The sequence below is a fragment of the Mustela nigripes genome, chromosome X (assembly GCF_022355385.1).
Source record: "Mustela nigripes isolate SB6536 chromosome X, MUSNIG.SB6536, whole genome shotgun sequence".
NCBI classification, from domain to species: Eukaryota; Metazoa; Chordata; class Mammalia; order Carnivora; family Mustelidae; genus Mustela; species Mustela nigripes.
The window spans coordinates 33,997,528-34,021,095 of NC_081575.1; the positions used below are offsets into that span (position 1 = coordinate 33,997,528).

Below are 23,568 nucleotides of genomic sequence, written 5' to 3' on the forward strand. Positions count from 1 at the left end.
CCCGGGGTGAAGCCCACTCCGGGATGGGTAAGGTTCCCGGTGCATCACGGAGTTAGCTAACCCGGCGGCGGGCTGAAGCGCGCCTGGGCTTCCGAATGCGAGTACACACGGGCAAGCAAATTTGCCTTTGAGCGGCGCTCGCCAAGTGGTCAGGAGCCGGTCATCCTGAGCCAGAGCCGGGGACGCAGTCCGGCTCTGGGCACGGGGTTCAGCCAGGAGCGCCAGCTCCACTTTCAGGGCACAGGCGGTGCATACCACACTTTGGGTTCTGTAGGTGGCGGCCTGGCCCAGCGCTAGCGGATTCGATGGGGTTTGGTGGTTTTGGCAACACTAACCGGGAGAGTATAGTGCAAGGAGTAATTTAGGGCGCACTTTAAGATCGGGAAAGCAAACTCAAAACAAGCACATGCCGGCGCGCTCTGCGGTCGCCAGAGAGGTTTTCTCGAACTCCTGCCTGAACTGTCCCGGGGAATCAGCTGAGGGTTTTCCCGGCTTTCCCTTCTTTTCCTTAGGTGTATGGAAGTTTTCCCTGGAAAGAGGAGCCATTTATTGTGAAATCCTCGGCTTTGACGCAAATCCCCAGCGGTCTCAGGAATAGTTCTCCAAAACGTGCCAGTTTTCTAAGGATATAGACACGCTTTTGCAACTCACACCAGGGGGATTCCCCTCATCTCAAATATGTACCTTTCCAAAACTCCAGGTTTAAAATTCAGGAAGGATTTAAAGAAGATTGTTACCAAGTAGATAAAAGTTCCCCGTGTTTTTAAGACTTTGGGAACGTTCTTATGAACAATGGTAGCCCACTGGAAAAACCTACTTCTTTATTTATTACTATTCCTCCTCTTGACCAGAGAACCTTATTATAACAAACGTAAAGGATTATAGGTTTCTAGACTATCCTTGATTTATTGATAAGCGTCCTGGTTCTTGAAAAATATTCCAAGGCAGATATTTTTGCAGAGCAAAAGAAACTACACAAAAAATTCTACCTGGAGATTTTTACTACAGGACGTAAGTGCAAGACATTTTGATATTCCTTCCATATATGTAGGTCTAAAGGAAATTCTGATAGAGGGTTCTTTTTGGTGATTTTACAATTGTATCAGGTAATATTTTCAGCATTTCATATTTTTGCTTAACTGGAAAAAACCAGGATCATATCTATAATGTCCATCATTGAGGCATGATAAACGAAGAGATAAACTTTCATATTATTTTACATAGTAAATTTCTCCTTTACAGTTACTTAAGTGGGGTCATTGAATATGAAAAAAAATCTTAGATACAGATGGCTCATTATACAGGAAATCTTTTCAAAGTTTTTAGGATTATTTTTAATGAAAACCAATGCAGTTGAACTCTATGTGCTGTGTAGGAAGGCAGGGGGCAGTCTCTGATCACGCCAGTCTTTCTCTGAGTGCAGCTTGTTTTTGGAAAGATCCCTGTTTTAGCGAAAAACAACAAGCAACTCTGGTTCTGTGATACTCTCATCCCTGGTTGGAGAAAAAACTGAAAATCTCGGGAAGATTTGGAAGTTCCCGTCTACATATTTTTGTCACTTCTCAGAATTAAAAGGTAGATCAAGAATGAGAATATGTGCTTATTATTATTTTTTAAACAGATGTTACTGAATTAACGTAATTGTATCTGACATCTTTGTAGTTGTGACTTCTAGCGTTCAAGTATATATTTTTTAAAAACCTACAATATACACATGTCAGTTTGAATAGGGAGAGGTATGGCTTCTAGTAGCCTCACCAAGGAAGAGGAAGAGCAACAAGCTACTTAGATGTCAGTTCTTCAGAGAAACATGGGTTTTCATGTAGCACATTTATGCTATGATGGACGCATTTTATATTATGGACATGCATTTCATTCTTCCAACACAGAATGAGAAGGATGGCAATTAGGGCCTTTTGTTTAAATTAAACAGAGATTGAAAGGCAACTGTGGTTTTTCTTTCATTCCTAGCCCTGAACTATCATCAGTTTGCTGCCTCTACATCTTATTCGGATTCTTTCAGACCACTCTGATCTCTACTGTGCATTCCTACAGTAATTAGGACTTCTGTTATGCATGACAATATTTGCTTGTTTGAGATTTGTCTCCGAAGTTCATGCGTGTGGCTTTCCTGGTCTGTAAATCAATATTATTGTGCTATTTCAAATGAAGTATGCCATTGTGCTTTGCTAGCTGATTTCTTCTTTTCTTTTTGTAAGAACCATCTCCTCAACCAAATTAGAAGTATCTCAGGGGAAAGGGTTTACTCATATTCTTTTCATCCTCTACTTTGTTCCTGTTTATCCTACTACTGGGCAAAAATAATATAAATAATAATAACTATTAACCGTTGACACAAAAAGGGTTAGGATGAAAAGTCAAGAAGCACAGGGCTGGTAAATCCTGAATTTTTCAAGGACCTGAATATAAATATAGAAGTGTTTACTAAATTGGCCCTTCATGCAAAGAGATCATGACAATTTGAATGGACCAGGATAAAACTTAATAAGAAAAAAATGTAAGATGCTGAATTGGGGATACCAAATTTCTGTGCACAAATTTTGGTCATGGTGGATTTTAGTTGGCATCTGGCTCAACAAGTCCTCACTGTGATATGATTGCCAGAAAAACCTAATTTTATCTCGGGCTTTTGCAACTTTCATTGAAAGAGGACAAGAACAGGACCTATTTGGTACTTCCAGGCACAGTATTTAAAGAATGAAATCAGTAGATTGGAGTTCCTCCACAAGAATGCTTGTGTTAGGAGGGGGCTTGAATCATGTTATGTGACAAATTTTGGGTTTGTATCCTTCGGAAGACAAGACTCGGGATACTTGCTAGCTGACTTCAAATATTTGAGCGATTTTCTTATGGAAAGGGGATTTCCTTTGTTTCCCAAGGTTAGCATTCATATCTTCTTTGTGTTTGTTCTTTTGGTGCCTGGCACAATGTCTGACACAAACTGGGCATTCTATGGATATTTGCAAACAAGGGAACTATGACACAAGAGAATACACCTGAGAATTAGTGGAAGACCCTAACGATTCTGGCTCTAAAGCAGAACTTTACAACATTCAGAACTGGCCAAGGGTGGAAGGAACTGTTTTTGAAGGTAGTGAGCTCCTTAACATTGGGATGTTCAACTCTATCTGTGGAGGTAAATCACTTAGTGAGGATCTTACAAAGGAGAGTCCTGTGTGAGAAAAGGGTGGGGGAAACAGGCAGCTAATGAATGATATTTCAGGCTCTTTCCAATTCTAAATCCTGCAGAGTCCATAAATGTGATCTCAATCTAGTTTTAGAGGATACAAAGGATATTGAAGTTTTTGAAAAATAGACGGAGGAGGTTACTGCAGACTTGCCATAGACTGAGCTTTACTGCAAGAAAGAAGCAGCTTCTCTCCCAGACCAGAAGACAGTTTTGTTGATCCTGGTGCACTTGCTAGCTATCGACTACCGTGGAAAATAAGCATCAGGAATCTTATTTTCATGAAAACAGCAGTATTATGTTGGAGATACCAGCATACTTTATAATTTTAGAAGACTGTGGAAATGATCAAATTAAAAATATCAGGATATGATGAAAGGATGTAGATTAAATTGAAGGTTACTATGAGAATTTTGCAAACACAAATTGAATGTTAGCTTTAACAAGAGGAGAATTTGTTTTTTATTAACCAGCATAATATGTGTGCACGGACTTCAATATTCTTCAGTAACATCTTTGCCTGAGACTCTTGAGATTTGCAGAAAGAAAATTTTTACTAAGAACTGGCATAGAGAACAAATTGAAGCACAACTAGAAATAATGTTTTGAGCTGCTTTTTTTGTTGATTTGTTTCCCTACTAACCACTTCATGTGACAGTACAAGAATTTGGAGCTAACAAGTATACCAAAGAAGACTTTGAGGTAAATCGTGATTATACAGTTTATGTCAGAAGTGATATATTTCATCAAGATATGATAAATTGGAGTGAAGGATAAGTTTTAGAACATGCACAGATCAAGCTTAGACTCTAGAGTTAAGGAATTTAAAAAATACGTACTTTCCCACGCAGTCTTTGTCTAACTGTGACCTGTTTTTGTTTATTTGATTCTATTCCTTCATTTTTGTCCCAAGAGTTATTATGCATTATTAGCTAAGAGCTGCCAAATATTTTAAAGTTTGAATTTAAATTAACATTCAAAAATATTTCCTGGACCTCAATAAATAATATCATTACATCAAGCTGTGTTACAAGTGAGACTATTTGTTCAGTACGATGTAAAATTAAGCTTAGTTCAGAGAGCTGTTGTTTCTTGGTTTCTCTAAGGTTGCAATGAACGCAACACACAGCACACTAAATAAACCTATACCATAACTCCAATATACGTATGAGCCAAACACACAGTCTAACAGGTGAGAAAGAGCTCTTTAAACTAGAATTTGTAATTCAAAAGGGGAAAAATTGCTTGAGTTTATAATCCCCTTTGAATGTTATCAGCTATTTGTTTTACAGAAGGGATAACAAAGATAAAAAGGAATTCGTTTATCAGTAATGTTCAAAATATGGCACTTTTTCTTCCCCAAAGATCTATTGAAAATGTTCAGTATTTTTGAAAAACATAAACTTCTCCTGGGTATACTCATTAAACAAGAATATGAATGATGGTCTATACTTCACTGTAGGATGCTACCTACCTAATAGAAAAAATCTTGTACATGAAATTTTAAACAATAATCAGTTTCACTACAGAACTCATACAGCTATATTATTTTCTTAGCTTGATATCCATACCCTCCCCAGTGAACAACAAAATCAACTAAGTTTAATTAATTCACTTGGATAACATGGCTTTTAAGCTCCATAGCCCTGTTCTAATTCATCTGTGGTATTAAATATGTCATAGAGGTTTTTGCAAACCCTTAACACCTGCCATCTCCTAAAAATAATGGATATTGGAAGCCACAAGATTTAGTGTAGCAGAACCAAACCAGATATCAAAACCACACTATCTCTGCCACCAGTACTGCCACCACCACCAATCTCACCATCTTCTCTATCAACATCATTGGCAAGCTGGCCAACAGCACTACTTAATTGATTAATAAGCACCAATCATTTGCTTTGTTAATGGTTACTTTCTTCTCTTTATCAGACTTTGCTTCTCTCTCTTCTCATCATGACACATTTACATAGGATTAAGACCTGCAACATTCCCTTATCCAAGTGACATCTCCTTCTTTCAAAATATCTTCTGTCAGTGTATCAACTTCTGGTAGCTTTGTGAAATAGAGCAGACTGAAGGATATTTCCCTACCTATTCTACTATGACTAACTGGTTAACCATGCTCATTTAATAAAATATCTCAACCAGGCTGCGTTGGTAAATATAAAGAACTCTCTGCCACAGATTGTAACATTATGCCAAATAAATGAAGATTTTCCTTACTTCTTAACAACAAGCTTGAAAGAGTAAGTCTCCACCATTTCAAAGTCTAGAACCACACAATTTCACTCAAGATGACACATTGAAAGCAAGTAACAACAAATGTTGTCTTTCAAGACTAAAGAAAAAACCCTAAATATTTTCTTATCACCAAAAAATTTTATATACTTTTTTATTTATGGACAACTATGGAAATCTTCTATTCTCTCCAAGTGGAGTTTACCTTGAAGCAAAAGCCTAGACAGCAATGAATTGATGCTTGTTGTCATGTAATGAGAATCTTAGAGTAGAACTGCCGAAGTCAAAATTTATTTTCTGGCCTTTTGATTTTTGAAGTGCTATCATTGTACTCTTTGTGTGCCTTCTGGTCATTAGTAGAACACTGATAGTAAAAATTCTTTCCTAGGTGATCTTTCATTGGGGAGTAATGAATGCTTACACTGCTAATAGAAAGCGACGGGCAGGATTGGCTAGAGAATTCAACTTTGTTAGCTTTCCGTTTGGCCAGTAATTTTCATCTATTAAGTTATGATACAAAAATAAACCTTTATCTTTTAAAGCAGTATACACAATAACCAAGAATAGCTGCTAAATTAAGAACTAGATGGTTTAATCTATCATTGTTAAATTTGTCTGTGCATTACTGACTTCACGATGACCTCTTTTTTTAACTTGGCTGAGTTTAAAAGATACAAGGAAAAAAAGTTAAAGATATAGAGAAGAACTGATCATCATATTATTTCAAGTCAAGTGACACAGTGGGAAGGAGCATCTCTATTGTCTGGTTTGATTGCAAGGTATTGTAGCTAGATTCTATCAGTAGTTCCGGCTTGTTAAGAGTTGCTTTTTTTAAAAGTTTGTGATCAAGTAATATGGCATTTAAAAAATCCCAACAGAGTCATTTGCAATTCCATCCTTCAGAGAAGAAAAGCAATCTCAATAGAACATATACAACTAAAAAGGTGATTTCAAACACTAGACGGCTATTTCAATGATATTATAATTCATCAAAATAGTTATTAACACCTCTTTTGATATTGTCTTAAGAATCTATGCAATTTTTTTTAATTTGGGGAAATATCACAAAGTCCTTCACAGCTATATCTGGTGATTAATGTTTTATCATCCTATATTTTGTCAAATCAAGGGAAAGCACAAACACACTGGTAGAATTTTTTTAAAAGTGCCTTATTTATGTAATTTATTGAGTGACTGTTTATCTCAGAGTAGGCAAAAGTTTTTTCTATTTGTTCTACCTTCCATATGTCTGCTCCAGTAGAAACTGAAAGATGTAAGTTTTCCTGGAAGCTTACAGTCAGTCAACAAAGAGGACATTTAGGGCAATATTTCAAAAATTGAAGATAATATTCTCACAGAAACACATATCACTAATCTGGCTATTAATGGTATTAGTATAATAAAACTGGGACAAGTATATCTCCTCACCCCCCCTCCCAGATGGATGAATAGATGGATTAATAATATAAATTAGAACTGCTGAGCTCTACTCAGCATTCACTCACATGCTGTGTAATCTGAAATATTTATAACTTCACAGTGTAACCATGGCTAGAAATCCTTTAAATTTGAGGGTTTAAAAAATTATGTTGTTGCATATGGTTTGCAAATGTGTGGAAGAACCAGTAATATGTATATAATCTCTCACAAAGCTAATTTATAAAGTTAATTAAGAAAGCTTTAATTCAGGAAAAAATGAGCACTAGGTGACTTAATGAACAAATCCAAAATTAATACACAAACTGACCTACAATTTTAATCTTCACGATTCTGGTTGTCTACTGGTTGTGTTTAGAATGGTAAAGAGGTTTAAAGTACAATATTGGATTTATTAAAGAGGCATTTTCTCTGAGAAAGCCACCTCTGTGTTATTGCAGATAGTGTGCCGCAATTCAATCTTCTCTGCTCTTAAATTTTAAGAGCTTGACTTCTTACTTTGTTGCAAAGTGTGAGTTCTGACTGCTTATCTAAGGAAGCTAAACTATATACCATGTGGTACAAAACACTATTACACAGAGACAGTTTGATCAGTTACCAGATTAAAATGCAAATCAAAGTAGACCTAGCCTTATTATAGATGAAATGCAATCTCTTACTTTTTTTTTTTAAAGACTCATGAACTTCAGAAGTTGTTAGAGTGAAAAATTCTAAATTATTGAAAAACTTCCCCTTTTTTCCTGACAGTTGTATTAATGACTGTTCGTGTAGACCTTGGCTTTACTGGCTTCATAATGTTTCCTACTACATTGGGAATTGGGTTGTGAAATATTTCATGAATGCAATAATTCTTAGTAATAGAAGACCTTGTTGGAGTCTTATCATTTGAAAGTTTTGTGATTTTTTTTGTTTGTTTTTGAAGATAATCTTCAAAGCAGGCTGTTAGACTTGACAGCATCCCTCGGAACAAAATCTATTAACTGATATAAGTGATTTGTTTGCTCCTCATTTATAGCTAATTATACAGTTACATGTCCCTTTGTCTCTTTAAGTCAACACTTCACAAAAAACAGCAGTGATGTTTCATTTGTGCTCTATTCATTAATGCATGAAAAGTACAATTAATTTTGCAAATTTAACATTGGAAATCATTGAAAAAAAAAGTATTTTTAGGACATTGCAATCAACCCAGATGAAAACCTAACCCTACATTAACATTATATTTCCATCCAAAGAGGTTAATAAAGTCTGGTACAGTGAAAATTTTGTGCTTCTGCAAGGCCTTCCTCAGAAAAATCAGACATTTATTAAGGTTTGTGGGGGAGTTTTTAGCTTTAACATAAAGAAGACCTGTAAGATTTATTAAAAATTCTCAGCTATACACTATTCACCAGAAAATAATTACAGAAAACAAGCAAACAAACAAAAAAACATTTGGCAGTTTTCCCAACTAAGAGCTCTAAAAACTTGATCATGCTGATAACCCAAGATAAACTTTCCATCCAATAACCAGGGCAGAAGTCAAAGCTGACCACATTTGATGGGGAATCAGTTGGATGTTAAACATAAGATACTTCCAAGGTATCAGTCTGGTAATCTAAGGGAATGTAAGGGTACATTTGTATGACCATATAGGTTGTTCCAATCACATTTAAACACCTCTAAAGAAGGGTGGCAAAACTCAAATATCTTTGCTATATTTTCAAGTTTGAAAATGGGTGACTATTCACATAGTCTTAATTTGAGATTGATTTCAAGAAGTGGAAATTCCAGTTTGAATTTGAAGTTTGAAATTTATTGATGTGGTCTTCCACTTATCATTCCATTCACTGCTCCCTTTCTTAAACTTCATGGCCTTTTTTTTTCTATATTGTCCTTTGAGGATGATTTATGCATTTTCTGTCTTTTTATCCCCTAGCTCCAGATTTAAACTTAGTAAGAAGAAGGTAAGTAATAAGAACTCTGGAGACTACCTGGGGCAATGTTAATTTGTTCTTAGTTAATAAAAGTTTGACTCATTCTTTTCTCCTATTTCTCCTCTCCTTTGCACTCTTCTTGCCCTCCAAACGATGACAGGGAAGGAAACTGAAGAAGCTGGCCTTTCTATTTTATGTAATTTTGAAGATACTAACAATTAGGCCTAACTCATTTGTAATTCATCAAGATTTTACTTAGGAAGAATGCCTACATGTAAAATGTCTTTAATGGGCTTGAAAAGTTTGTTGAAATCATCCTTATCTTGAATTCATACAACATAGCTGACAATTTTAATTTCCTTTGAAACCAGTGCTCCATTATTTTTCCCTTGGGGAATATTCAAATGGGATTTTTTTTCTATTACAAATATGGTTTCTAAAATTTTTATTTACAGCTTTATTGAGATATAATTCACAAATAATAAAATTCACTCCCTTTAAAGTATATGATCCAGTGGTTTTTAAAAAACATATTCACTTTTGAACCATCACCACTATCTAATTTTTGTTTTTGAATTTCAAAATGTTATTTACAAGTGACATGAATTTTAGAAGCTTTCATAAAGATAGTATTTTATTTTAGTAATCATTTCTTCTTTGTTATACAGAAAATAGAATAACACCTTAGAACATTGAGCTATAATTGGCAACATTATATTGCCTAAATTATAGAATAGTCTATTAAATCTGGAGAGATACTGTTAGACGTCTAGGATAGTACAATTTTTAAGAATATTCGGTATTGCAGGAGTTGTCCTTTTTTAAGATATCTGATTAAGTTTTTACTTAAATTCCTCTGAGTTACTGTACATCACAATATTAGTTTCATGTATAGAATTCAGTGATTCATCACCTAATCAGTGCTCAACACAAGGGCACTCCTTAATCCCCACCACCAATTTAATCCATCCTCCTCTCTAGTAACCATAATTTTGTTTTCTATAGTTAAAAGTCTGTTTCTTGGCTTGCCTTTCTTTTTTTCCCTTCATGTTCGCTTGTTTTGTTTCTTAAATTCCACATGTGAGGGGAATCATATACTATTTTTCTTTGACTAATTTATTTTGCTTAGCATACTACTCTCTAGCTCCATTCATGTTATTGCAAATGGCATGATTTCATTCTTTTTTATGGCTTAGTAGTATTCCATTTCATAAACCATGCATACATGCACATAGAGATGTATACATGCAGGACTTGTCCTTTAGTGCATAGGAATATAGTGCATATCAGGTGATGAATACGAATTTGGAGCCCTTGATAGCCCTAATGCTTTATCAAATATAGCATGTTTAATAATTTGCATCTAGTCCCACTTGTGATTTGTCATCTCTGTTTCCTCTGGAATGACACTGAACTAATTTCATCAATAACAACTTGATAAACTGAATAGAAGCAGTAGACATAGGCTGTCAATCTTTAACAAGTATCACAGATTTGTAGGGTGGTTGATAAAATGGTTCAAAGATGCAGTTAACCATTATTCTTTTCATAATAGTAGGCACTGTGAGCTGTAGTAGTTCGGTCACTACTAAATGTAATACAGAGTTCAGAAGTCTTTTTCTTAGTTCACACTGAGAAACATTCTCTAAAGAGAAGAATATTGGCAGATACATATGGATGTGTTACTAAGACATCATATTAATAGATGGGTTTTTATATATGGCTTAATGTGAGAGTATTTCACATGTGGGACCAGTGTGGTCAAGAAAAATGCAGTCATAATGAAACAGTGGAAAATGTACTAAATAAGCAACAATACTACACTAATCGGTGTGACTGATAAAATAAGTGAAGTCATAACAATAACTATAGTAATTCAGCATTGCACGTTAGGCATTTTTGCATGATTGTAACATTTAGACAGCACACGGCCCTGCAAGGTAAACATTAGTATTCTCCTTTTAGTGATGAGAAAACCAAAGATTAAAGTTTGTGACTTGGGCTCCATCATGGCTCAGCCAGTTAAGCATCTACTAGGGTCCTGGGATTGAGACCTATGTCAGGCTCCCTGTTCAGTGGGGAACCTTTTTCCCCCTCTCCTCCCTGCCTGTGCTCTTTCTTACTATCTCTGTCTCTTTCTTGCTAAAATAAATTTTAAAAATCTTAAAAAAAAAATAAAGCCTGTGACTTGACTAAGGTCACCCAGGAAGTGATTGTAGAATCAGGATTATAAATTCAGGTCTATTTTATTCCAGGATTGGGGTTCTTAAGACACCTTTAAAGCAATGGACTTGGTAGAGGTCATTTGGTGAGTCCTGGAAACGTGGAGTCATGTAAGGGTTTAGGTATTCATGCCATGGTCATGTGTTTCTTTGATAAATTTTTCTGGTTTTGTTAATGACTCCTCTCTTGTCTCCACAAATTTAGGAAATAATTTTATATATCAAATAAGTCCATCCCACACATTTTGTTTTTTATATTCGTTGAGTTATGTGTTTAACTTCCATGTGGCCTTTTGGTTCATGGAGCATTTTCAAGAAAAACATTTTTCCTTTATTCACCATCTGCATTATAGTTCAGCCTATTTACAACACTGTAGTCACTTAAATTTGAAGAGTAAACAAAACTACATTTTTCAATAGATCACCCATAAGATTTATGTTCCCCTGTATATTTCCCCCTTTGGAGTTTAAATAGGTTAAGAAGTTGGGAATGTCCAATTTTAGCTTCCAATGACCAAACAGCTGTTTTTTCATAGGATAAACACGGCTAAATAGGTTCAAGAGATGGGGAATATTTTTACTGAGACTCAGTTAGTCAGGGGTAGAAATGGGGAATGAATTATATTTAATTCAAGAAAATCATTTTTCTCTTGTATTTCAGTTTCCTTTTATTACCCATCCCTGAAATCAGTGGATGTGAGAATGAGCAAGTGCAAATAAATCCGGCTTTTAGGACTGCAAAAAATGATTATGTTCACCCTTTGGAATGACATAAACGTGATTAGAGTTTATTAATATTTCATTTAAAACACAGGTAAACCTCCACTACTGATAAATTTTACAGTTGGGTACAATATTGAAGGTTCTAAAGATTGCAGGTGCCTGATATTTCAATGAGGAATACAAATAGTGATTTATTTCATTTTTTAGTACTGCCCATTTCATTTGAAATCTGTATGTCTTAAAAATACTTCCAGATACTATATCCAAAAAAATTTAATCACTTTAAGATTCACAGAACAACATTTCAAGGGCAGTGCTTTGAGTTTTGAATGTTGAGAATTCTGAACACTGTTTTATCACACTTCCATGCAGTTGGAAAAATATCGTGATGAATCTAGTTTATATTTTCATGCTTTAAATTCATAAATATTGCCAAGTTCATAATTCAGTTAAAATCTAAAGTGTGTATTCAACAATTTTGAATTTGCTGATTTTTCCATTAGCATTAAACAGCTGTTCTCCATTTCCACTAAGGATAAGACCAGAAAGAACAACACTTGCAGCATGAAGGATATAGACGAGCATTAGCAAAATCCTCCTATCAGCTTGGTGAGATGCTAGACAATGTTATCAAGGGAGTTGTTAGTCATCCATGCCAGAGATTTTAAAGAAGTCAATGGTATTTATGGGAATGCATTTGGTGTGGTTTTCAATCCAAAACAAAAAGAAGAGTGTAATAATTTCTAAATTTTTTTTGGCCTTATAATTCTATGTACATTTTATTATAATAAATATCTTGCTTATCTGCAGCATGTCATCATCAGAAGTGGGAAACCTATTTCAGGACAGCAAATGCATTAACCTATGCAGCTATTTGAATACACCAACACTGGGTAATTAAGAAGCCGTTTTGAGGAAGGAAATGTCCAACTCCAGATCTTAACCCCCCAATTGCTTACTAGATACTTTCACCAAAACACATGCATGTCTTATAGGCACCTCAAAACCCAAAAGGGTTTTTCAAAACTAAAATTATTTATAGTATTCTTAAATCTATTGTTCATCTTGTGTTGATGTTTTTTTATCCACCAACAGCCTCAGAGAGAAAGGTGAGCCATACATGATGTTGTCCCATCATTATTTCCCTCATCCGAAATTTTCACCCGTTTCATTAACTCTGATATACTTCCAGAAATATATCAAGTCAGTCCCTTCCTTTTCATACCCAGTGCCACTGCTTCCCTTTAGTAACATGGTATGTTTCTTTCTTTCTTTTTTTTTTTTTTTTTTTTTTTTAGATTTCATTTATTTATTAGAGAGAGAGAGCACTAGAACTCATGAGTGGGAGGGAGGGGGAGAAGGAGAGAGAGTAGTAGACTCTCTGCTGAGCAGGGACCCCCTGACGTGGGGCTTGATCCCAGGACCCTGAGATCATGACCTGAGCCAAAGGCAGACACTCAACAGACTGAGCCACCCAGGCACCTCTAGCATGGTGTATTTCACCTAGAATATTACTGCACGAGTTTCTGAGAATTTTCCCTCTTCCACACTTACCTCTTCAAGGTAGTTCTCTACATTTCTTCTAAAGTGACCTTTCCAATGTATGAATTTCTTTTTCTCTTTGCTGCTTAAATCCTGGTAGTAGTGGCTCCCACATGGATGTATAAGATAAAGTTAAAAATCCCAATTATGAGTTACAAAAATTCCTTTCTTGGTCTAGTCCTTGACAATATCTGGTGCCATCTCCCACTCTTCTCTATATAAAATTCACTCACCCAGTAAGAACACCTAATTTTCTTTCAAGGGGTCTGCTTTTTTTAGCCAATGCTTTCTGTCTGGATCTTTTAATTTGCCTACCCAACTAACCATTTTCAAATATAATCTCTAGGGTAACCCACTTGCCTTGCTCCTGTTTTATGCTTACATGGTAACTGCCTCTGTGATACTACATCATATTGCCATTACCACTTGTCTGTCCCTCTCACTAGACTGAACTTCATGGGGCATAGAGACAGTTAATATATACATCATATTTGTTTCTCCAGCACCTTGATAGATCTAGCACAGAGCTGAAGTTTAAAATGCTTATTAATATTGTTATCCATCAAGTAGAATTTGTCCAGATGTTGGAAGGAGCTAAATTACACTTACTCTGGTTTCATTTAGTTGCACAGCTCTAAGTTGTATGTTAATATTTACCCTTGTGCAAATGGTCAGCTTGAAGAAAAAATTGGCCCCATTGTAGCAAAACTTTTCCAGGTAAAGCTATGAATTGAGCTAGTTTCTTCCAGGTAGTGCTTGGCTCTGGTTTTAGACATGACTCACTAAAGACTAGTCTATCTCTAGCAAGCTAAGCAATGAACTTTTCTGGAGTAACTTGTCAAAAATTCTAACAGAAAACATTTTAGAATGTATGAAGACAAATAGAGAATTAAAGTTTCTTACTACTCTACACATCTCAATTTTGAATTATATTGTATTTTTCAGCTTTATTGAGATATGATTGACAAATAAAATTATAATACATTTAAAGGGCATAACATGATGATTTGATATGCCTACTTTGCAAAAAGTTTCCCACCATTGAGTTACTTAACACATCCATAACCTCACATATTGACCTTTTGTGTGTGTGTGTGGTGAAAAAATTTAAGTTCTATTCTCTTAGCAAATTTTGATTATGCAATATTATCAACTATAGTAACCATTTTATACATTATATTCTCAGACTTGTTCATCTTAAAACTGAAAGCTTGTAGCCTTTTTCTGGCCTATCCTATTCCCTTACCCACCCCTGCATCTATTTCTATGAGTTTGACTTTCTCGCTCTTCATTCTTTCCATCTTCCTTCCTTTCTTCCTTCCTTCCTCCCTCCCCTCCTTCCTTTTCTCCCCCTAAGATCCCATGTATAAGTGATACCATGAAGTTATTTTTTTTCTCTGTCTGACTTATTTCATTTAGCGTAACACTTTTGAGGTTAATCCATGTTGCTGCAAGTGAAAGGATTTTCTCCTTTTTAAGGTCAAATAATATTCCATCTCTCTCTCTCTCTCTCCCCCTCACACACACACACATACACACACACATACATGCACACACACACACACACACACACAAACACACACACCCCACATTTTCTTGATCCATTCATGTGCTGACAGACACACTTAGATTGTTTCCATACCTTGGCTAATGTGAATAATGATGCAATAAACATGGAATATAGATACCTCTTTGAGATTGTGGTTTTGTTTCCTTTGGGTGTATACTCAAAAGTGGGATTGCTGTATCACATGGTGGTTCTATTTTTAACTGTTTGAGGAAGCTTCATACTGTTTTCCATAATAGTGGTACCAGTTTACATTTCCATCAATAGTATACAAAAATTCTCTTTTCTTCACATCCTTGGCAGCAATTGGTATCTTTTGTTTTTTTGATGATACTAACCACCCTAGTAGGTGTAAGGTGGTATACCATTGTGGTTTTGGTCTGCATTTCCCTGTTGATGAGTGATTTTGTACACCTTTTCATGTACCTGTTGGTTATTTGTATATCTTCTTGGGTAAAATGTTGATTCAGGTCCTTTGTTCATTTCTTAATTTTTTTAATTTTTATTTTTGCCATTGAGTTATGTGAGTTCCTTGTATATTTTGAATATTAACTCCTTATTGGATATGTGGTTTTCAAATATTTTCTCCCATTTCATAGGTCATCTTTTCATTTTGTTGATGGTATCTTTTGCTATGTGGAAGCTTATGTTGTACTCCTACTTGTTGGCTTTCGCTTTTGGTTTCAAATCCAAAAACTCATTGTCAAGACTGGTGTGAAGGAGCTTACCCCTATTTTTTCGTCTAGGAGTTTCATGGTTCTAGGTCTTACATGCTTATCTTTAATACATTTTGACTTGATTTTTGTGAGTGGTATGAGAGAGGGGTCCAGTTTCATTCTTTTGCTTGTGGCTGTCCAGTTTTCCCAACACTATTGAAGACACAGTCCTTTTCCTCATTGTATAATCTAAATCATTATAACTTTCTTTTTAAAAATAAGTTTTTAACATGAAGCTGATATAACTAAACTATATAGTTAATTTATGAACCAGTGGCCCATGGCCTAAAAATTAATCTATAAAAAGTCAGATTTTACCAAAGTAAAAATTATAATAAAATTGGGGAAAAAGCGATTCATGGAGTTATTTTGCAAACTACTTATGCTTATTTTCATTAAATGCATTTGTTCCTCTAATAATAGGAAGGGATTTTGAAATTTTGGTAGGTTAATAAACCCCAAAAGGTCATTTGCACCTTTTTGTAGCAATCCTCTAGATAGTCTAATGAATTTTCCTTATTTAAAACAACAACCAAGTAATTAATCTCACTGTAGTGTAGCATCTCTGATGAATTGTGTTAGTCTCTGCTAGATCATGGTCAGTGCTGAGTTGCTGGCTACCTCAGGAGGAGTCCGTTTCTTTTGAGTTTCATAAGATGTTTGCTCACGCTGAGTTATCATTTCGCTCAAATTTACCCTCTGGAGCTCCACAGAGTAAACATATTCCTTCTCTAATATGGTAGGGATCAAGTGTCCCCTAAGTTTCTTTTCCTCACACTAAACATTGTGGAATTTTAGGCTTACTCACAATCTTGGTTGCCTGCTTCTGGAAATAGTTTTTAAAATGTGGCACAAAGAGTTGCATATGATAATGCAGATGTGATTGGACTATCTTATGGTAGGACTTTGCAACTCATGATCTGGATACACTATATATGTAATTGGAGCATAATTTTGGATTAATAGTTGGTGATAACGTGAGAATTTAAAAATAAATATCTGAATGCAACTTGATTTATGTATGGATATGTAGGTCACTGTTACTCAGTTATTTGAAGCACTTTCACACTTTCTTACAGTTTTTTTCCTTAAATCTGAAACTAATTAATTTCCACTGTTCCAAGTTCTGACTGTTTTAATCTGCTTCATAAGCTCTCTTTAAAACTCCATACCCTTTTTTAAAAAAAGATTTTATTTATTTATTTGACAGACAGAGATCACAAGTAGGCAGAGAGGCAAGCAGAGAGAGAGGGGGAAGCAGGCTCCCTGCTGAGCAGAGAGCCCCATGCGGGACTTGATCCCAGGACCCTGAGATCATGACCCGAGCAGAAGGCAGAAGCAGAAGGCCTGAGCCACCAGGCACCCCCATACCCTTTTTTGATAAACCTTCCCTCCCCACTTTACCAGTGTTCAAGACATTTTAGAACAGTCTGAAGTATTCCTGCTGAGTTAGCACTTAGTAAAAACTTTCCCATTATGGTATCAACAACCTCTAAAGGAGTAAATAAGAAGCTTAAGCAAAAAGGAATTTAAATGTCCAATAACAGTAAGCAAATAGCTGCCATATAAAGAAGTATTATGAGGAGAAGAGAATTTTGCTTTCTAATTAAAAATAGAGTGAAGGTAGCTTCTTAGGTTTAAAAAAAGTGTCATAAGGCCATTTAATTCTTGTTTTGGAGATGCATTTTTAATTGAAATGTAGTTGACATACACTATTATAGTAGTTTTAGGTATACAGTCATAGTGATTAGAGAATTACATACATTATAAAATACCGTAAGTATAGTTGCCATCTGTAATAATACATTATTACAATATCATTGACTCTATTTCCTGTGCTATATATATATATATATATATATATATATATATATATATATTTAATTCTCTCTTGGAAATTTGATTGGTCCTGGGGAAAAGAAGGCAGGCAGCTCCTGCTTTCTGCTGAGGGTGCCACAAACCCTCACTATTTCCAGTTGCCATTAACAGGGAGGTTCTCATGATTAGAGGAGGCCAGGAAGGCCTTGAGCTTGGGCTGGGTGCTGTGGCGCCCAGGTAGGCTGAGATCCGGGGCATGAGTCCAGGCAACTGACGGTCAGGACCTGGTGAGTCAGCAATGAGTCCAGCAGGTTGAAGTCTGGAAAGGAAATCTTTTGCCCATGATGAAGTCCTCATCCCCCTCGTTCTGGGACAGTATGGTCTCAAAGGTCTTCAGGTACCCAGTAGTGCCTTCACTTACTCCTATTTGTCTGACTCCTAGTTTGTATAGATGAGGATGAGGTATTTGCAGGGGATATTCTCCATGCCATCATTCACCATGTGCACCAGAACCCCCTCCCACTGGTCCTTCCCAGAAAGCCTAAGGGAGTAGCCTGGATATCACAAGATGGCATTGGACTGGTACAAGGTCTCCATCCTGGAGCTTGGGAAGTTGCCCATAGAGACAAGGGGCCTTGAGTGAGCCCTTCAGCCCTGTCCCCACGGTCACCACCTCCTTCTTCAGGCTCTGGCTCTGGTGAGTCAGCAGCATACACATAGCTGAGAACAGGGAAGCAGGTGATGGAGTAGGGCAGCGTGGTTACTGTGCAGATGGTGGTGGCAGAGCTTTTATGTTATACTTTTTATCCCCATGGCTTATTTATTTTATAACTGCAAGTTGGTACCTCTTGATTCCCTACACCTGTCTCACCCATAACCTCCATCCTCCTTCCCTCTGGCAACTACCAGCTGAGGAAGTTTTAAGTGGAAACGTGTTGCTGATTTAATAATTAATTTTAAAAGTATAATGCCTGTGTTTGTATCCTTCACAGAAAATATTCTATGACTCTCTGTACTTCCCATATTATTTCAATTTTGATGATAAAGTTTCTGGCAAATTTCTATCCATGAGACACTTATTATTATTATTTTTTGAATATTTATTTACTCGACAGAGAAGAAAGCATGAGCAGGGTGAGGGGCAGAGGTATAGGGTGAGGGAGAAGCAGACTCCTCACTGAGCATTGAGCCCCACAACACAGGGCTCCATCCCAGGATTTTGGGATCATGCCCTGAGCCAAAGGTAGCGAATTAGCTGACTCAGCCACCCAGCCTCCCAAAACACCTCTTATTTGTTAAGAGATATGGTTTTATATGAAAATCTGAACGACTAAGTAAAAAAGTATATCAATGTGATTATTTGCCTTTTCAGACAATTCACAATTTACATACTTCCTGTTGTTTTTAAAATTTTATTTATTTGTTCTTCCAAGTTCTTATTTAAATTCCATTTCCCTCCCACCCCCCTTCCTTTCTCTCTCTCTCTTTCTTTTCTTTCTTCTTTCCTTCTTTCAAGATTTTTAAGTAATATCTCCACCCAGTATGAGGCTTTAACTCACAACTCTGTGATCAGGAGTCACATGCTCTATTGACCTAGCCAGCCAGGAGCCCTCTCTTGATTTTTTAAAAAGATTTAATTTATTTATTTCATACACACACACACACACACACACACACACAGATCACAAGTAGGTAGAGGCAGACAGAGAGAGGGGGGGAGTTAAGCAGGCTCCCCGCTGAGCAGAGAGCCCGATGTGGGGCTCGATCCCAGGACCCTGAGATCATGACCTGAGCCGAAGGCAGAGGCTTAACCCACTGAGCCACCCAGGCGCTCCCCCCACCTTGATTTTTTAAAGTGAGAAATAATAAAAATAAAAATTTCTCTGCTTTTAGTTGCACATTTACTGCACAAACGAAGGAATACCTGCATGAGATTTGTATTCATCAAGGAAAAGCCTGTTCTTACCAATTACTGTTAGCTCTATTTAAACTCTGAGTAAATTTTTCTAAGTTCTAAGAATATAGTGGACAGAAAAACCAGATTTTCTGTTAATTGAAAATGTCTTTGTAAAAACTTCAGTAATGAAAATATTAAGAGTAATGTCTACTTTTATTGAAGTATGCTATTAAAAATGTCTTGCTCTGTTTGTAACTTGCCTTGTACTTTTCATATTTGATTTTTTCAAGTTCATTAACACATCAGTGGGAAATTGAATTTAAAGACCATTTTTCACAAAGCACTTTTTATTATTTTCCTGGCAGTTCTAAAATGAAATGTGAACTTTGGTAATGTTAAAATATCAAAACATGTAATTTTTCTCCAGCATACAATTGGAGGACTTTAATCTTTATTTTTCTCTAATTGACATGTGACAAATCTGTTTATTGCAAGCATTTTCTACTACATGGGAAAATTGTTAACCTGTGGGAGTGACAGATGATTCTGAGAATATAACTTTAATCATTATTTCTTTTGTCACCAAGTATGAAGACTCCATTAGATAATGGAAGTTCTTTTTGTGATATTTCATTCTGTCAGTGTTTCCATGATAACCTCTTACATAATAAAATTCAAGTTTATTAACTGCATATGTTTACTGTAAGTTAATGTTTCTCCTAAAAGAAAGCTTTTGTAATTATATTTCAACTTTTCATTGAAATGGGGTTTCATTGTACTGATATTTCTCCCATATGTTTGTAAGGGTTACTTCACTTATTCCCGGGATCAAAACATTTTCTGGTAAATTCTTTTAAGATCATAAATACTACCCTGATTTCTATATTGTTGATTACAAGCTAGTCTTATAAATTTGTGGATACTTTGCTTATGATTAAATGAAGATTGATTAATTATGACTACATATGCAAGCCACATAAACAGTCCTTTTGTGTGCACAGGTTGGAAACAAATGTTGATTATATTTCGTTTTTTAAATGACTCCAGTTTTCATCTTTCAGTTCCCCATCCTTCTCCAAAACACACACTTTGAAATATCCATGATTATGGTTGTTCTCAAATCTGAAAGTGTTCAGACTTCCAGATTCTACTCTTCTTAGGTAATGGGTATTTTTCATAGCACATAAAGAATTTACTGCTAGTAATTTAAAATTTTTAAATTTCACAGGATACTGTGAAACACAAACAAATTCCTAGTACTCAATAATTTTTATGCAGTAGAGAATTGGGCTCTGGATTGACAAAACAGTAATCCTTCTTTTAACAAGACTCAAAGTAACTTAATTATCGAGTAGCCTGAATTTTCTGTTCTCTTCCAGAAAAGTGAACTTAAGTAAAAGGAAAATTTTTGCTGAATATTTTGGGGTCAATTAATATTCAATTAAATATTATCTAAACTTTCTACAAGCATAGAACTCTGCCAACAATTCTAAATTGAGCTTTTACCTATAAAGTGAAAGTAGAGAGCTAGATCTTAAGTTGAACGGTTGTCAAATGTTGGTGTAGGTAATGTGATAGTTACTACAGACTGATATTATTTATGGAGATTGAGGAAACTTGAAAATATGGCCTGAAATATGGGTATTGGTTTCTAGAAGGTAGGGAAAAAGAAGGTATTCCAATGGAGTATAATGGTACAAATGGGCTGACTGGTCAAGACGCAAGGATAGAATTAGGATACAGGTTTGGCAAGATCAAGGGATTTTTTAAAAATTAGGTTGTATTAGTCACCATACAGTACATCATTAGTTTTTGATGTAGTATTCCAAGATTCATCATTTGCATATAACACCCAATGCTCCATGCAATCTGTGCCCTCCTTAATACGCATCTCCCCAACCCTCCTCCTCTCTAAAATCCTCAGTTTGCTTTCCAGAGTCCATAGTCTCTCATGATTCATCTCCCCCTTTGATTCCCCCAAACCCTTCATTTTTCCCTTCCTTCTCCTAATGTCCTCCATGCTATTCCTTATGTTCCACATATAAGTGAAACCATATGATAATTGTCTTTCTCTGACTTATATCACTTAGCATAATCTCCTCCAGTTCCACCACATTGATGCAAATATTGGATATTCATCCTCTCTGATGGCTGAGTGATATTCCATTGTATATATGGACTACATCTTCTTTATCCATTCATCTACTGAAGGGCATTTTTGCTCCTTCCACAGTTTGGCTATCATGGACGTGGCTGCTATGAACACTGAGGTGCATGTGGCCCTTCTTTTCACTATGTCTGTATCTTTGGGGTAAATACCCAGTAGTGCAATTGCAGGGTCATAGGGTAGCTCTATTTTTAAATTTTGAGGAAACTTCACACTGTTTTCCAAAGTGACTGTACCAATTTGCATTTCTACCAACAGTGTAAGAGGGTTCCCCTTTCTCCACAACCTCTCCAACATTCGTTGTTTCTTGCCTTGTCAATTTTTGCCATTCTAACTGGTGTAAGGTGGTATTTCAATGTGGTTTTGATTTGAATTTCCCTGATAGTTAATGATGTTGAACATTTTTTCAGGTATCTGTTAGCCTTTTGTATGTCTTCTTTGGAGACGTGTCTATTCATGTCTTCTGCCCATTTTTTGACTTGAGTATTTGTTTTTTGGTTGTTAAGTTTGAGAAATTCTTTATACATCTTGGATACTAGCCCTTTAACTGTAGAGTCATTTGCAAATATCTCCTTCCATTCTGTGGGTTGCCTCTTTGTTTTGTTGACTCTTTCTTTTGCTGTGCAGAAGCTTTTTATCTTGATGAAGTCCCAAAAGTTCATTTTAGCTTTTGTTTCCCTTGCCTTTGGAGATGTGTCTTGAAAGAAGTTGCTGTGGCCAACGTCGAAGAGGTTACTATCTATGTTATCCTTCAGGATTTTGGTAGATTCCTGTCTCACACTGAGGTCTTTCATCCATTTAGAGTTCATCTTTGTGTATGGTGTAAGAGAATGGTCTAGTTTCATTTTTCTGCATGTGGCTGTCCAATTTTCCCAGCACCATTTATTGAAGAGACTGTCTTCTTTCTTCTTTTTTTCTTTTAAAGATTTCATATATTCATTTGATATAGAAAGAAACAATGACAGAGGGAACACAAGCAGGGGGAGTGGGAGAGGGAGAAGCAGGCTCCCTGCTGAGCAGGGACCTTGATGTGGGGTTTGATCCCAGGACCCTGGGATCATGACCTGAGGCAAAGGCAGACACTTAACGAATGAGCCACCGAGGAGCCTGAGACTATCTTTTTTCCACTGGATATTTTTTCCTGCTTTGTTGAAGATTAGTTGATCATAGAGTTGAGGGTCCATATCTGGGCTCTCTATTCTGTTCCATTGATCTATGCTAGACCAAAGGAATCTTATATTAGAGCAAGGTACAGATGCATACAGCCATCAATCAGGTTGTGCTCCCAAAAGATTAATGTTGTAACATTGTATACAATGAACCACAGGTGAAGAGTGAAGACAAATGGATCAGCCAATTAGAATACTCTGTATTTCTTCTGGAAATATGAAAATATCCAAGAACTGGCTGTTAAGAAGCAATGGCAATTTAAAGGATGGTATGGGATTGATTATGCCTTGAGAACTGGTTCTGAAAACCAAGGAAGAAATAACCAAAGACATGCAATATTCAGCATCTAAGTGATTGTATGCTGTGCTTTTGGGGCAGCATGGCAAAGTGGCTAAGAATGTGGGCTCTATGTTTAAAGTACCCTAGTTCTAAGAATGTCCTCAACTGTAAAAGGTGGTTTATTGGAAGGCCTACCTTATATAAAGTCTGAAATGAATCAATATGTATTATGTTCCCAGAAGAGAGGGTGATTGGCAAAATTATTAACTTGCTGACAGAAATCAGAAAGTTCTACAAGACCCTTCACTGTGTGAATGTGAACTAACATATCTCAGAAAGCTTTATAACTACAAGGCCTCCATAAAACATCTTTTCTTCTATTGTTTCTTAATCAGAAATTAATTCAGAGCACCCTATTCTCTTAGCTTCCCACTAAAATTAAGTTATTTGAATTGCTTCATAAATCGTGCTTCCTGTTACGTCATTGTATTTCTCTGTACCATACTGATGAGTAGTTGTAAGTGTACCTGTAGCTAACCTTTATGAGTGAAGGACACCTGGGCATAAACAGTCCCAAGGCAGTATGCCATGTTCTGAATCAGACTTGGCTTATGTGACTCTGGGAAGGCAATTTTCCTCATTTTATGTGAGGCCTGTTGATATTA

At 36.1% G+C, this 23,568-nt stretch overlaps 1 pseudogene; it reads right to left on the bottom strand.

Moving 5' to 3' along the window:
• Nucleotides 1-17,538: 17,538 nt before the first annotated feature.
• LOC132007027 (glutathione S-transferase P-like) lies at nt 17,539-18,136 on the bottom strand (annotated as a pseudogene).
• Nucleotides 18,137-23,568: the final 5,432 nt, after the last annotated feature.